Here is a 9,914-nt window from a genome sequence, read left to right on the forward strand (position 1 = left end):
TCTGCCTGTGTCTCTGCCTCTCTCTCTCTGTGTCTCTCATGAATAAATAAATAAAATCTTAAAAGGAAAAGAATAAAATGTTCAGTGAGGCTCATTAAGGATGCTAAAGCAGACCTTGTTCAGGACCCTAGTGCTAGGCATAGGGACCAACTGCGGTGGGATTTTACAGCGCAGGAGGGAGGTAGGCCTCAACTCTGACTACAAATGGGGTGGAGAGGACTCTATAGAAAGGTGCAGGGTGGAGGGCAGTGGATACAAAACACTCGGGGATGAGGGGGTTCTGGTTGAACCCACTCACTGGGATTTTTGCTGAAGACAGGCTGAGGTGATGGGACATCCTCTGGGGGATGCTGGAGGTTTGGTCAAGAGTCTTTGTCCAAAAAAAAAAAAAAAAAAAAAAAAGTCTTTGTCAGCTTCTGTATCACCCATTCCATGACCTTATTTGCAACTTCAGACTTGACATCATCTGTATTATATACTATTTAAAATTACAATTTCCACCTTAGGTGCATCACATCTCTTCCTCCTCATTCAGTTTTCACAATATGGAGGCCTCCTTCTGTTCCAGTGTTTTCGGAGAAGTTATGTGGCATCCTCTAGTGGTGAGTTTAGGTATTAAAAAATCACACACACACACAAAATAAATAAAAAATAAATAAATAAAAATCACGTTGCCGCAAACCTACCGCAGAGGTTGGGAACGACCATCAGCACGTCCCAGGTGCTCTGCCTCCGGGCTCGTTCATCTCATCCTTCGTAGCCCATTTCAACGAAAGCTCCCGTTTTAAGACACGTCGACTCCTGAGAGTTCCTGTTTTTCTAAACTGCAGGAGTGAATCTTTGAGATTAAAAATTTTTTTTAAATAAATTTATTTTTTATTGGTGTTCAATTTGCCAACATATAGCATAACACCCAGTGCTCATCCCGTCAAGTGTCCCCCTCAGTGCCTGTCACCCAGTCACCCCCACCCCCCGCCCTCCTCCCCTTCCACCACCCCTAGTTCGTCTCCCAGAGTTAGGAGTCTCTTATGTTCTGTCTCCCTTTCTGATATTTCCCACTCATTTTTTCTCCTTTCCCCTTTATTCCCTGTCACTATTCTTTATATTCTTTGAGATTTTTGAAATTGAATTCAGATTTGGTAGAAGACTATTCTACAAATTATGTCAACAGATCTGTTGTTTTTAGTTGGGTAGAGATGGTGCGGCCAGAAAGCTGGGAGAAGGGTGGGTGAGGGGCAGAGATGGCTATTCTGCTCGCTAATTCTGGTTTGACAACATTCTAAGGCAGTCTTCTTTTTTTAAAATTGAAGTTCAATTTGCCAACGTATAGTGTAACACCCAGTGCTCATCCCATCAAGTGCCCTCCTCAGTGCCCATCACCCAGTCACCCCATCCCCCCCTTCCACTACCCTTTGTTCGTTTAAGGCAGACATTCTTAACACACTCTGGCCTCTCCTCCTCTGGACACACAACTGAATGGTATCCACACTTAAGATGAACACATTCCCAGCCAGCACACCCCAGGTCAGGAGCAATCCCTGGGGCCCCATTTATAACCTCTGTGTCTCTCCTACCCAAGAAAGCCCCGTGAATGAGGAGTAGTACCCGAAGAATGATGGATGAGGAGCCCAGCAGATTCTAGGCATGTGGCTGTGCTGTGGCACCTCCCTGGTGGCCACAAGGGCCACCTGAGCCTCACAGGATTCTTTGACTCCTGGACTTAGTGCTGAAGGAGGGCATTTTCCTGTCCTATCATTTTCTTCCAAGATTTTATTTATTCATGACAGACACAGAGAGAGAGGCAGAGAGACACAGGCAGAGGGAGAAGTGGGATCCATGCGGGGAGCCTGATGTGGGACTTGATCCCAGGACCCCGGCCGGGATCACTCCCTGAGCTGAAGGCAGACACCCAACCACTGAGGCACCCAGGCGCCCCTTCCTGTCCTACCATTAATGACATGTGCCACTTCTAGAAAGCTTGCTCTTTTTGGAACTAATCAAGAATCAGTCGACTGAGAAAAAAAGATTTCTTTTTGGTAAAACAAGACAACCCATGGAATAAGGCACCTTCTTCAACATCCATAAGAAACAGATGTGATTTACCGGTTTTCTTAAATAATGCCCACCTGTCCTGTGGTCCTGGTAATTGGGTGCAGTAGCCAAAGTATATGGATGCGTATGTGAATGCAGGTGTTTGTTTATTTCATAGGTCAGTTTAAATAATAGTCAAAAGTCATTAGAATATTTAAATGATAGTCAAAGCTCATGTGGAGCAGACATTATTATAAATCGTTAGTTTATACTGTAAATATAATGCTGCAAAATAAACCACCAGAAAATCTAAAAAAAGAAAAAGAAAGAAAGAAAAAAATGCAAAAGCAATCACGGTTGCATAAGGCAGAAGGGGGAATGCCAAGAAATTTGACATTAATATTGGCAAAGTCCATTTCTACTTTAAGCAGAAAAAAAAGCAAACTGCACTTGTGTTTGGAAGTCAGTGTGTTGCTTCTTTCTTTTATGACAGGGGGATGGGAAATAAATTTAAATCGCTTCTAATCTGATCAACTGTGAGCAGCTGCCTGGAGCTTTGTGTTGATAGTGTTGGGGCAGTTTGGGGGCAGGGAGAAGGAGGGCTGCAAGTGCTGTGGGCCAATGGCGGCAAGCCTTACATCTTCTCGGTAACTCTGCCCTGTTGTGATGTGACTCAGGCCACTGCTTCTTAAATGCAAAATGTGCTTTTTAGTTCAGTTAAGTGTTCCTTAGCTGTGGATAAATTTTGTTTCTGAGCAACGATGAGAAAAAGTGGGAGATCATTTCCCAGCACAGGAACTGATCTATGGATTTTTAAAGAAACCCAAACAAGCTAAAATAGACACTGCAGGTAATACTGGGAGGAAGGGCACTGACGAGCTTATATTTTTATGGATTAAAGATTAGAGGATACTGGTTGGTTTACAGATTGGGCTAAACTGGGCAAGCTGGTTGTGGTATCCTCCAGTAAGAAACCCCTGGGAGCCTCGGTTGTACCAGAAGCCGAGGACCCCATCTGGTAGCTGATCCACTGGGGACTGTTGCCCATTTCTTTTTTTAATTTAAGATTTTATTTATTTATTCATGAGAGATACAGAGAGAGGCAGAGAATGCAGGTGTTCTGCAGACTAGGCAGAGGGAGAAGCAGGCTCCCTGTGGAGCCAAAGGCAGACGCTCAACCACTGAGCCACCTAGGTGTCCCCTGTTGTCCATTTCTAATGACTCAGAGCAATCATCAGTGGATGGGCTCACCCCCATTCTGTAGGCAGTGCCTGTGGTGGGGCTAGGCCCTACCTCCACAGTCCTGGAGGGCCCCCAACTGCTCAAAGGCAGGTGATGGGGTACATACTGTCATGCAGCTCAGGGGAGCCAGGGGGCCGAAACAGGGCAAGTGTCTGGGGAGGTGAGCTCCCAGGAGTGAATTCCAAGCCCTCACCTACACAAATGTGCATATTCCTGTGGAAGGCAGAGAGGAAGAATCTGGAGTGCCTCATCAGGGCTCAATGGAAGGGCTGGCCAGGGTAGCCTTCCATAGGACACACCTGAGAGCCTTGCCTGTGGCAGAGGTCCAGCAGGTGTTCTCTCATGGGGGCTGATTGCCACTCTTTGCAGCTGCTGTCTCAGAGCAGTTTTCAGAAGGTGGGATCCCTAGATGCCAAAGGCTACACAGGGTGCCCAGCCTGTCATGTGGGTTTGCAGGACTGGGTCTGCCCAAGGCCAGCTTACTGGTGCATATTGCACATCAGCAGGCTGTATAGCTCAGGCTATCCGGACCTGGGACAGGGCAATGTTGGGCGAGGTCAGTTCACAAAAGCCAGGACTCCAGGGGTACCTGGTACCTGCCTAGTTGCAGGCCTTTCCTATATAAATGAGACTATTCGCCTGAAGATAGAGCTGTAGAAAACTTGGCTACGTTACTAGTGTGGGATGCATGGCATGGTCAAAATGATGCCAGCAGGCTGAGTCCAAAGACACAGAGTGGCAAGGAAGGGGTGGGGGCGGTGTCCCATGGGAGGGAAGTCAAATGTGAGCCAGTGGAGGGTGAAAGCAGAGTTTACTGAAGATATGAAGAGAGCCAAAACAGAAAGTCCAGGAGACTCAGAAAGGAAAGAAGCATGAATTTCATCTTTGGGGTCAGCTGTGCATGTCCTCTCAGGCATCCGGGAACTGGTTTGGACCAGGACAAAGTCCAGGTGTCTATCGTAAGTCACTTATCCCTTGAAGCCAGGGGTCCTGGCGTCAAGATGTCTAGGGCCAGTGGTTTAGAAATTATCTGTTGTGCTGGAAGACTCCAAAGATATGATTAACTCTTAGTGCCATACAAGGAAGACATGCACTGAAGCATGTGTAGGGTGGGGGTGCAGGTCCCAGTAAGAAGAGAAGCGGGGGGGGGGGGGGGAAAGCAAAGGGAGGAAAAACAGTTTTTTCTTTCGTGGGGTCCCTTTTTCCCTGTCTCAAAAGTACCCTTTGTAACAGACACCTGGGAGTCTTGCTTGCTGGAGAAGCTTGGGGTCTCACCAGGGAGCCTGTCCACTGGGGATTGAAATCAGAAAGATTTTCGGGGGGAGTGGGCAATCTCTACCTTGGAGGCTCTGCAGGTTTTGGGGACCAGCCTGAGCCCCAAAGTCCTGAAATGCATCAGCAGCCAAAGGCTGGCTGACAGAGTATAGACTGCTCATGTGCCAACAAGTGCAGGTCAAAGGAGCCAGGAACTTGGGAAAAGGCAGCTGTAGAAACAGGCGATTGGAAGGCCCCGCATCTGCCTCATTTCAAGCCCAATCCCACGCAAATGTGCATATTCTCCCAAGGCTGAGCTGGGAGTAATTGCAGAGGCCCCTTACCAACGTGTGATCCGGAGGACTGGCTGGGCCAAGCCAATAAGACACACCTGGGAGTCTTGATTTCTGGAGATGCTGAGCACCCCAAAATGTAACCAGTGCAAATGTAGACTGTTGCCAGTTTAAAGCTGCCACCTCAGAAAGATTTTCGGAAATTTGATCCCTCCAGCCAGAAGGCTATGCAGGTGGTTCCGAACCCACTTCAGCTCCACAGGCCTGGAGGACCCCAGCAGCCCTGGGTGGGCTGACAGTGTGCATACTGCACGTGTCCAAGCCGGCAGGTAAGGGTCACGGGGGACCTGGGACAGGACAGGTGTCTGGATAGGCGGGCTCAGGGGAGTGGGCTCTGCGGTACAGAGCGTCTGCCTAGCCCAAGCCCTTACCTACACAAATGTCCATATTCCCCGAAGGCGGAGCTGGAGGGTGCTGGACTGCTTTGGTACCTTCCTGCAAGAGGCCCCGGGAGCCCTGATGGCTGGAGAACCTCGGGATCCCCTCGGGCAGCCTGTCCACATGGGGACTGACTATCACCAGTTAAATTTGCCACCTCAGAAGTATTTTGCCAAGGTGTGGGCTTCCTTCACCCCGAGGCCATTCCGGGGGTGGGGGCCTTCCATAGCTCCACGGGCCTGGAGTGCTCCCGCAAACCATGGGGGGCTGACGAGGTGTGGGCTGCACGCGCGCAAGGTGCATAGGGAGGTGCATGAGACCGGGAACAGGGCAGGGTAGAGAGAGGCCCGGTCACAGGAGTGGGTGCTTTGGGGTCTCAAGTGCTACAGATGCCCATCTTCACCCCGAAGACAGAGTAGGAGGAAATTACAGGGCCTTGCCAGCATCCATGCAGCCTGGCAGACTGGCCAGGGGTCCTTCAGTCAGAGACACTTGGGAGCCTCAGTGGCTAGAGAAGCCAAAGGCCAGCAGGCAGCCAGTCCTCATGTGGACTGTCACCTGTTTAAAGCTGCCACCTCAGAAAGATTTTCAGGAGTAGGATCCCTCCACCCAGGAGGCTGTGTGGGAGGTCCAGTCCGGGCCCCAGCTATACTTAGTGGAAGACATGGTACGTACTCTGCATGCATGAGCTGCGCAGCTCAGCATAGTCAGGGACCTGCAGTAGGGCACACGTCCAGAGAAGCCAGGGCCCCAGGGGGTGGGCTGTTGGTGGCACAGGGCACCTGGCTAATTTCTGAGCACTAACCTACACAAATGTGCATGTTCTCCCCCAGGGCAGAGCTGGAGGGAACCCAGAACTGTCTAGTCAGGGTGGGCCACACAGGATGGTCAGGGGACCCTTTGATAAGAGACATTTGGAAGCCTTGATTGCTGGCGAAGCCTGGGACACCACCAGGCACCCAATCCAATGAGGGATTGGCAATCCCCAGTTTCAAGTGGAGATGCAGAAATATTTTCATGGTGTGGGCTCTCAACACCCTGAGGCCGTTCTGGTGATTGGGGTCCCGCCACATTCCACATTTCAATGGTTCCGAAGTGCTCCTGGCAGCCCACACCCTGCTAACAGGATTTGGACTGTGTATGCACAGGTTGGGGTGGGGGAAAGACAGGTCAAGGCAGCCAGGATCCTGAGAAAGGATGATGTCAGCTGAGGCTGGTCACAGGAGGGAGCTCCTGGGGCTACCTGGCATCCTTTTAATTCTAAGCCTTAACCTACACATACACACATATTCACCCTGAAGGCAGAGCCAGAGGAATCTGATCTGCCTTGCCGGGGCAGTGCTGGGTGAGATTGCTGGGCTATCATCTCTTAAGCAAACCTTGGGAGCATGGGCTACTGGAAAAGCTTGGGATTCTCTCAGGCAGTCAGTCCAAATGGAAACTGAAAATGGCCAATTTAAGAAGCCTTGGAAGATTTTGGGTGTGTGGGCTATCTCTACCCTGAAGGCTGTAAAACCCAAAGTGTTTATTTGGGGCCTTACGGTTTGCAGTCTTGAGAGATACAGAGTTGACCAACATGTGGATTATAAACTGTGAGCCCAGGAGTGCAGGCTTATAAAGGCAGAAACCATGAGGTTTCATAACTTGTTTTGAAAGAATTATGATTGGTGCTGGTGGAGTTAAACTGACTAATACAGGATTAGCTATTGAGCTAGCAGATGTTACATTATCTCTGTTTCAGCCCAAAGTAGAAGGGCACATTCCCGGAAGTGGTCCAGTTGCAATTGACAAAAGTCAAAAGTTCGTGGTGTTCTTAGAATTGAATAGGAGATGGGCATAGGTTCTCCTTTTTAGTGACTCTCTTAATGCTTACTTCATGTTGGATTTCTTTTTCCACATTTCCCCCTTTTGATCGAGATCTTTCTGGCAGGAAAGCATCAGTGATCCATTTCATGATGGTGGAGTTCCCGTTCATTGCTTAAGTGGTTGATAGTCTGCTCTTGGTCTATCATATCTCTTGGGAGGGGACACATTTCACGGGTGGCTGATATTTAGTATTCAATAAGGTGCTAGGTAAGAGTCTTATGGCCACATTTGAGTAACGAGGAGTTTTGAAGAAATGAGGTCTAGACATCAATTAGGTTCTCATTTCTCTTAGTCAAAGGGTAGATCTGATGAATGGTTTTGAGTCTTTGAGCAACTATCATTGACACTTTGAGTAGCAGTGCAGCAATAGGAAATATGCAGGATAAGCAATTTGAAAATTGTAGGGCACAAATTTAAATAATCCAGCTAAAAATATCAGAAAACTTAAACCTCCTGGGGTGAAGCTCAAAGGCCTTTAAAAGTTTGGCTAGTTTGAGCGACTGATGGTTTCTAATACTACTTATTGTGAGGTGTTTACCCAAGTACAGCAAGAGGTATTAGGTGTGGTGCAGTCTCCTTCTCAGGCTGCAAATAAATAATCCAAAGCCATCCTATTGTGAAGGACTACCCAAGCTAGGGAATCTAAGAATCTTTTCTGGGCTGTGATGGCTCTGGCAGTGGTTTGAGCTACTCTGGTAAGAATTCTGGTAAGACTTTTCATCATAACTTCCAAGTCTGCTCTTCCTACTCCAAGCCATGAACCTATGACTCTAAGGTTTCTGATCTGAAATATCTGGCAAGAAGGTCACAGCCTTGGCTGTGGCCACACCTGTTGTCTTCTAATTTGGAAGGGCCCTTATCAGGACAATCATCTATTACAGATGAGACCCTTTTTTCTTCTTGAGTGAGATTAAGGAAATCATTTTAAGAGTAGTTAAAAGGGGATGTTAAATGGTCCCCAAAAACATGTGCCACCAAGGTCTCCCCAGATGTTAGAACATTCATAGGCCCAAGATTAGTGATCATATCCACAAAAATGTAGGCTTTATGAACAAAGCAAGCCAGCATTTCTGGATTCAATGACAGGCAATGAAGAGGAGTGAGTTCAAGCTTGGGATCAGTGGTAGGAAGTTCCCCACAAGTTTCATTAAGTTGGCGAGCTTGGGGAGGGCTGGCCAAGGGAAGATGGTTGGATGAGAAAGTGTCACAAAGTGGCAAGTTCTTTTCAGGAAAGATAGATCTCTGCATTTGTATTTCAGATAAAAGTAAGAGCCTGAAAACACACCTTCCAGGAGTTGAATGGTCTTTTCAGAGGAAAAAAAGTGGGTAGTTTGTTGTATAGTACTTCTTTCAAGGGAAAGCATAGAATGGGAGTTTGGGACTGAAAACTTGGGCTCAGTAGCTAGAGCACAAAGCTTTGTGTCTAAAGTTACAGTAAAGTTGGGAACATTGGAAAAGTTAGAGACTGGCATCACTATTAGTTCATTATTTATTGCAAATTTTTTTTTAACAAAAACTGGGTTATGATGGCAGATCCAACAGTTGAATAGATCCCCATATAAAGCTAGGGACTGAGACATTTGAACAATCACATTTTCCTTCCATGTGTGGGAGAAGATAGAGCAGGGAGAAAAACTACTAGGATCAAAAAATTCAGTGTTGATAAATGTAAAGACAGGGAACAATAGTAGGTATAGGGGAACCTTTGAGATCTGGCTACCGCCGGTGAAGAAATCCTACTGAGAATAAAACAGCAAAAAATCCATAAGGATTCCTACACAAAAGAACAGTAGTCCAAAGATCTGAGTTTTGTAGTTTTCACTAAGTGTTTGGCAGTTATGTAAAAATTATTGTATTGGCCTCCTCCTGACTCCCGGGAAAGCAGACTCATCTGCTTTTTTTCTGGGATATAGTCAGTTTGAAGTCTCTGGTTGGTTTAATAGTCCAGTTGGATGTTGGAGCCTTCCTAAAATAAGAAATGAATCCATGAGCTAATGGCTTCTAAGTTAGCAGTGTAGAGATTAGTTAGCAATATCTGGTATGGTCCTTCCAATGAAGCTGAAAGGAGTCTTTGAGGAGCTATCTTTTCCAATAAACCATGTCTCTGGGTTGAACGCTGTAACGGTTGATGTCTTTGTCTCCTACGAACATGGCTATTCTACTACAGTATGATTATTCTCTGTGGTTGTGAGTTAGGCTCTTGAAAATTTGAAGTATGTCTCCGTTTATCAGCAGTGGACCAAAGGAAGCAGCGGCCAGGTGCATTGGGCATCCTGCTACAAGGAGAACAGATTTTCATTGAACTTATATCAGAATTATAGGAATGTCCTACAATTTTTGGAACACCTACATTAACCTATGCCTATGTAAATACAACATAAAGTTTAGTATTACTTCTTATTTAACAATTCTTCCCATGTAATTTATCGTATCAAGTAAGCCTAATTAGTTTTATAGATCCTTTGGAATGTTTCAGGGACCCTCTGGGAAAAAAAAAATCCATGATTTCTTTCAGGTCAAAAAGACTTTATTTAGAATTTGATTTGGGGAAGTGTGTTAAAAAAAATCAATGTTTCAAACGCTTGGCTAAATAGGATTGCAGAAAATTATGAAAATACCTAATTGTCTACTTAAAGTGACAAAAAAGATTTCACGTATAAACACAGAAGATTACATAGATTGAATAGAGAAGATGCAGTTTTGCTAAGTAATAAAAGATATGATAAAGACAAAAAGACAAAAACCCACAGTCATTGTTTCCCAGGCAGATTACACTAACGGTAATGGAAT

Source organism: Canis lupus, chromosome 6 (genome assembly GCF_048164855.1).
Source record: "Canis lupus baileyi chromosome 6, mCanLup2.hap1, whole genome shotgun sequence".
In the NCBI taxonomy this organism is placed as follows: Eukaryota; Metazoa; Chordata; class Mammalia; order Carnivora; family Canidae; genus Canis; species Canis lupus.